The sequence below is a fragment of the Tyto alba genome, unplaced genomic scaffold, assembly GCF_018691265.1.
Source record: "Tyto alba isolate M040663 unplaced genomic scaffold, T.alba_DEE_v4.0 Super-Scaffold_18, whole genome shotgun sequence".
Classification (NCBI taxonomy): domain Eukaryota; kingdom Metazoa; phylum Chordata; class Aves; order Strigiformes; family Tytonidae; genus Tyto; species Tyto alba.
Window position 1 is genome coordinate 10,603,607 of NW_024881280.1, and position 6,077 is coordinate 10,609,683.

The window sequence follows — 6,077 nt, forward strand, 5'->3', positions numbered from 1 at the left end:
AACCCAAGATATCTACCGGAGCTGCTGACGTGAACAACTGGCATACAGAAAGTTCTCCTGCAACAGCAGTTGCTGTACAGATATTATCTGCCGCTATTAAAAAAAGTTCTGTATTAATCCTATTTCACATCACATCAGCATACAATAAGCCTGTCATCCGAATTCAAAAGTCAGAAGACAATTGATTTAGCTGATGGTGCTTTAAAATGCATCATGACGAGAAATTCAGAGAGCAGAGCTGTGCTACAAAAGCAGCCCTTGGCACCTCCTGGAACCCCACCATCTGCTGCACAGAGGCAGCAGCAAAGCAGGCTACAAAGCAAAGGAAGATGCTTGGCAAATTCCCCCACCCAGAAAAGAAAGTATGAAAACTCACAAAACAATACCAGTCAAGTCTATTAAACATAACTGAGTCTCACAAGCAGACTCAACAGGCAACTTTTCTCTGAGTTATGCTTAACATCTGACCTGTGCTTTCTAGCAGCCTAGAATAAGAGCTTGTTTTCTGAGATTTTGACCAGTCAAGGTTTTTAATCCACTGTAACATCATTAATTCAGAAAAGTAAGATATGTTTCAGGGTCAACTTGAAATGCTTTCACTAAGATAAAAGTCCCCCTTAATGTACAAGTTCAACATTAGCATGTTTCTTTCACAGCTGCAGTAAAAACCGATTTCTCCAAGGTCTAAAGGAGTATTTTGAAGTAAAAAAAAAAAAAAAAAAAAAAGAAATGTTACTTCAAAACATAAACAAACAACACTTAAATTTAAATAAACACCACCAAAAGGTTTCTGAGCACTGAAGGTAAGCCATAAGGAATCATGAAGAACAATCCAACTTTAAAACAACTATGTGCTATATGCCAGTAGTTTATTTAAATTTTGACAACTCATGAAACAAAATTTGGTCTTCAAAAAGCACTTCACTAATCTTTAATAACACCCATCTGAAGAAAGCATTCTCCCCTTTCTACAGATCCCAAGACCAAAGGCAGAAAGAGTATGAAAACATCAATAAAAAATTCCAAGTGCCTCTCAGACCTAAGCATGAACCACTGTTCCCAGTTACAACTCTTTCTTCTGTATTATGGTTTTAAATAACTCACGTTCAGAAAGTTGTTCTATACAGTGGTGCATGTCAGGAACTTGAATCTCTCCAAAACAGACATCCATCCACTGTTTAGGGAAAAAGAGCTACTACTATTTCATTGCAGCATCTGACACAAGATTAAGTAGTACACAGAGATGAAGCCACGATTGATTCTGATCCTACTAACCAAACACAGGTTTGCAAGAGAGGATCCACTCACAGACTCAGACCTGGAAACAACACTGACAAATACTCGATCACACAGTTCACCAGCTATCAGGATTATGAGAAGTGTTATGTCGCCACATTCAAATGAAGTGCTCTTTAAGACACGCTTCCATAAAGAAAACAGAGACTTGTAAATGCTTTGTCTCACTTCACATAAAAGACATGTGGCACAATCTAAATCAAACAACCCATCCAGCAAACTGGTGCCACAGAATTCAAAATTAAAGAGACTGAAACAATTGCATATGTAAAGCTACATTATGTAAAGACAGACATCTAAAACCATTTTATCTGCTGATTCATGTTCAAAACCACAGTTAAATAACCAAGCAATTCTAGGGTCTCTGCAACTCCTAACAGGTTTCCCAAAGTTCAGACTGCAAAACTACTATCAAAGCTAATATCAAAACTGCTACAGGCTCTGTTAGTCTTGCACTGTCAGCTGCGTAAGAATTAAAAATCAGTTAGTCAAACCCACGAAATTATTGTCACTCAGCCTCACCAATGGCCATATTCTGCAGGTTTACAACTATATCTTCAGTTAACCCTTGCAGGTAAGATTCCAATACCAGAAAACATGGACTGACTTTCATTAAATAAGAGAATATCTCAACTCTCACAGACCTATAAAATCCCACTTCATAAACCTCCAGTTTGAGTGCTCACTCCAATGTTCAGCTTAACTCACTAAAATATAAAGTTTAGACTATTTTGAAGTTACTATTTAGAGGGATATACTTGAAATAAAGTCATCAAAGTCATATCTTCCTGGAAATATACGACAAAGAACAATATAACACCTTCCCCCCACCCCCAACACTTCACTCACAGGAAGATACTTAACATACGATTAATTTTACATGCCTGATCAACAAAAGCCTCACCTGGCAGGTTTTAGAATGTATGTATTTACACCGATAAAATAAGTAAGTAAATGCACTCACTACTGCTATATTTCTGTCAGAATTTATTAACAAGCAGCTAAAGAAATGGGTTTCAGAATAAATGAATAACACAAAAGTCTAAAGTATGGATAATGAAGTAAACAAAGCAAAGATATAAAAAGATATTAACAGATAATTAAATCCTGACTTATGACTTTTGTAAATATTTATATTAAGGAGCTGTTGAGGAATAAAAGGAATCTGCCTAAAGCTAAGAAAGCCAAGAAAAGAATAGATCAAAACTGTTTGCCAACTAGCCAACATCTAGGGTCAATGAGAATAAATATAAACCTCTGAAAGCGTCGTCATTAGGGAAACCAACTTGTGTGGCTGAAATCAATGAAGGCAGACGTTCCGTGTCTTTACCCCAGCAGGGTATCCAGGATTTCTAACCAGTAGCAGTAAGAACTCAATAGCTTGCAGCAACCCCCTTGCTGAAGGGATTCAACTACTGATATGAGGAAAACTGCTCCTTTTTCTTGTCTACAACAGACAAGCTATGGGACAATACAGATAAAGAAATAGAAAAAAAAAAAAAATCAACTGGGCCTCAACCCTTTCTCTTACTAGCCTACCTCCCATTTTCCCAATATACCTCCAAAATTACCCTCCTTAACTGGAAGGACATGACTTTACTAAAACTCAAAACAACTATTTGGAATATTTTATGTTCTTAAGTTTTGCTCTCCTGTATTAGATATAAAAATTGTGATCATAGTAACAGAGCTAATAATTCCGAAATAGACATTTTAAAAGATATATGAGACACATTTACAAACCTGAGATGACAAAAAGAGCTATATAATAATAAAACGCTCTTGAGGCAGCAGCGGAATGCTTATAAGCATGATAAAAAGAACCTCCTTGAAAACCTGTGGGTGGGTAAGAAGCCACACTTGGGTGTGGTTTTTAAAACAACAGCTATCCAAAAATTAATCCCCAACCTTAAAGTAGCATTTTGGATAAACATGAAAGCTCTTTAAACCTAGAACCAATCATTCATCAGTGAAATGACAGTCATATGTTTCATTATAGAAAAAAATAGATTATTTGTCCCCATATTAAGTTTTTATTCCCAACTGCAGCTCCACTTTTCACAGTTCTGTGTCACTGCCTACCTCTACACCTGCTAGCCTTTTCAGTCCAGCAACTTTTTGCAGCCCTACAACAGTCAGAGCTGACATCCCATTTTTCTTCTGACTTCACGATCTAAGAGGTGCTGCAAACCACAACTGAAAGCTAAGTATGCCTATCCCAGAAAGCAGGGTTAAAATGAAACATTTTATTAGCATCAGTAATACCTTCCTAATACACTGCTGAGCAACTAAGTATACATCCTTTAATCAACTGGCCATAAATAAACCCTATTAAAACCGGGAGGGGGGGGGAAACCAACCTTCTCTCCCTAGTTACCTATCAATAATCAGGAGACACAGTATTTACATAAAACAATCATTAAACTTTTATTTTTAGCTTTATCTAAACAGAACACATCTGGTTTTACAACTAAGAAAAAAATAAATCTGAAGTTCCCATACTGTTTCTGGATTAATAACTGGTATGGCATCTGATGGCCTAAAGCATAAAGGCTTTTACAACAAAACACAACTTGCAGATTTCTCTCCATGATTACAACTGCCACAAACTTCTACCTTAGTACTTTCACCTGTCTCCCACCACTCCAGCTGAAGGGGAACGGAGACCAGCCCAGTAATACCTTCCAAATAAATAACAACCAAACTCTCCACCAGAAAAAAAAGAGATGCTTATTATCCAGTCTGTACTTGCAGTGACAACAAGCAAAAACTCAGGAGGGGGCCAGAGGAAAAAGTGTTCTCCCTTTTACAAAACTGCCTTATGTCGTAAATTAGAGGAAGCTAATGCTTAATTCCCATAGTTAATGAGTAAAAAAAAAAAAACCCTCAATCAATTCCACCATGAAAGGACTGCTTTATAAAGAAAATGCCAATCTTGGTTCATCCGTACAGATCTGGAACCTAATGAAATCTGACACCTTTACTCTGGAAACAAATTTGCATTGTATTGTCAACTAAAGCTCCGTGCTCACAGATGCACTTCATTCAGCAGGCAGTAAAGGGTTCATTAAAGCTGCATCGCTAAAATTTTTAAAAGCAATTTTGCAGGCAAAATTTTTAAAAAGTGATTTTGGTAAGCGATATTATCCAAAAAAATGCCTCTGTATTCTCCTTTGGTTAAAAATATGCCTCCTCCATCTAAAACATGCAGATGTTGTGGCCAAGGTTATACAAGGAGATCTTCATTAAGTTGAGCAATTTCCATTCTGTATCACTGCTTTACCAGACACAAACGGGTGAATTCCTTATTAAACTAACCGAAGCTGCATCGCAGTTATTTTTAAATATAGCACGAGCACGTTAATATCAAGACTTCACGCACCACAGAACGAGGGAAGAGCAAACTCAGATAGGAAGGTTATCCCATTCTCTCCTACCCTTCTCTGCTTCTCCACCACCATCTCCTCCCTCTCAGTAAGAGCCAGTTTAAGGCATGCCCCGTTTTTCTACTTTTCCAGGCTCCCAGTGAAGAAATCAACCATCCGCAAATATTTTGTTCCTCCACCCCCTCTCTCAGGAGCCGCGCTTTCAGCACATCCCCACCGGCACTGCCTCCAAATTGCCTAATTGTTATCATTATTGTGGTCTCAGCACCGGTTCAGAACAAAAACCAGCACGACTACACCCTCGCTGACTACTAAAAGTGAAGAAAAGGGGCGGGGGAGGGGAAAGATTCAAAAAAAAAAAAAAAAAAAAAGATTGAAGTACAACTTACAGCGCAGAACAAGAGATAAGTTATTTACCGAGCCCTGGGGGCGAGCAGCGAGCCGCGTCCGGGCCCGCGGGGCAGCGCGGCCCCCGGCGCCGGCCGCCCCTCGCAGGGGCCGGGCAGCGCGGGCAGCCGCGGAGGGGCGCGGAACGCAACGCAGCGCAACGCCGCCACTCACCGCCGCCTCCGTCCGCCGGGGCGCCGGCCGCGCTCGCTCCCGCTCGGGGCTGCCTTTTCTGAGAAGAAAAAGACACAAATCTGGGAAACAGCACCCGGCTCGGCTCGCTCCGGCGGGACCCGCGCACGATCCGCCCCCGCTCCCGGCTGCTGGCAAGGCGGCGGGGGGGGGGGGGGCCGCCCGCAGCTGCGGCTCGGCGGGCTCCCGCCGCCCCGGGGGCGCACGGAGCGGATCCCACCCCCCCCCCCGCCTCGCCCCGCGGAGGAGCGGGGCTCCGGTGGCCGCTTTCTCCTCACCAACTGCGGGGCTGCGGCTGTAGGGCAGGGGGACCGCTCCCCTCACTCACACCCGCCTCGGTCAGCGGCACGGCGGCTGCCTGCGCCCGGCTCCGCGGCTGGAAAGGAGCGGGGACAGCGCGCAGCAGCGGCGCTCGCAACTCACCCAACAAAGTTGCCGCGACAGCGGCTGCCGGGCCGGGCTGGGCTCGCCTGGGCTCTGCGCGGCGCTCCCCGCCCGCGCCCGGGATGAGCTCACCCCGCCGCCCGCTCCGCTCCGCGCCGCGCCGCTCCGCCCGCCGCCGCAGCTCTCGCGAGAGAGGGGCAGCCCCGCCGCCCGCGCTCCGCCGGCGAGAGGCGGGGGCGAGCGGCCCCGCGCGCGTTCCTATAGCAACGGCCAAGCGCCGGGCCTAGCGGGCGGGCGAGGCCTGCGCCGGGCACGGCCTTTCCCTCCCCGCTGCACTCGCCGGGCGCCGGTTTCTAACCGGGAGGCTGGGGACTGAGGCGGGGCCGCTGCCCCGGGGGGCCGGCGGCGGCGGGGCTGCGCTCAAGGAGCCTC

The 6,077-nt window shown here is 44.5% G+C and overlaps 1 protein-coding gene across 11 annotated transcripts in view; it reads right to left on the reverse strand.

The window, feature by feature from the left end:
- SIPA1L1 (signal induced proliferation associated 1 like 1) overlaps window positions 1-5,788 on the reverse strand; it is a 223,366-nt gene extending 217,578 nt beyond the window's left edge. For 8 of the 11 annotated variants that reach the window (XM_042790736.1, XM_042790738.1, XM_042790737.1 and 5 more), the window contains exons 1-2: window positions 5,685-5,788; window positions 5,244-5,301 (exon numbers count right to left, since the gene is read on the reverse strand). The gene's annotated coding sequence lies outside the window, so the exon portion shown is untranslated. Of the gene's footprint in view, window positions 1-5,071; window positions 5,140-5,243; window positions 5,302-5,684 lie in introns of those variants that run through there. The other 3 variants (XM_042790733.1, XM_042790734.1, XM_042790735.1) reach the window with 3 other exon arrangements.
- Between the last annotated feature and the right edge of the window lie 289 nt (window positions 5,789-6,077).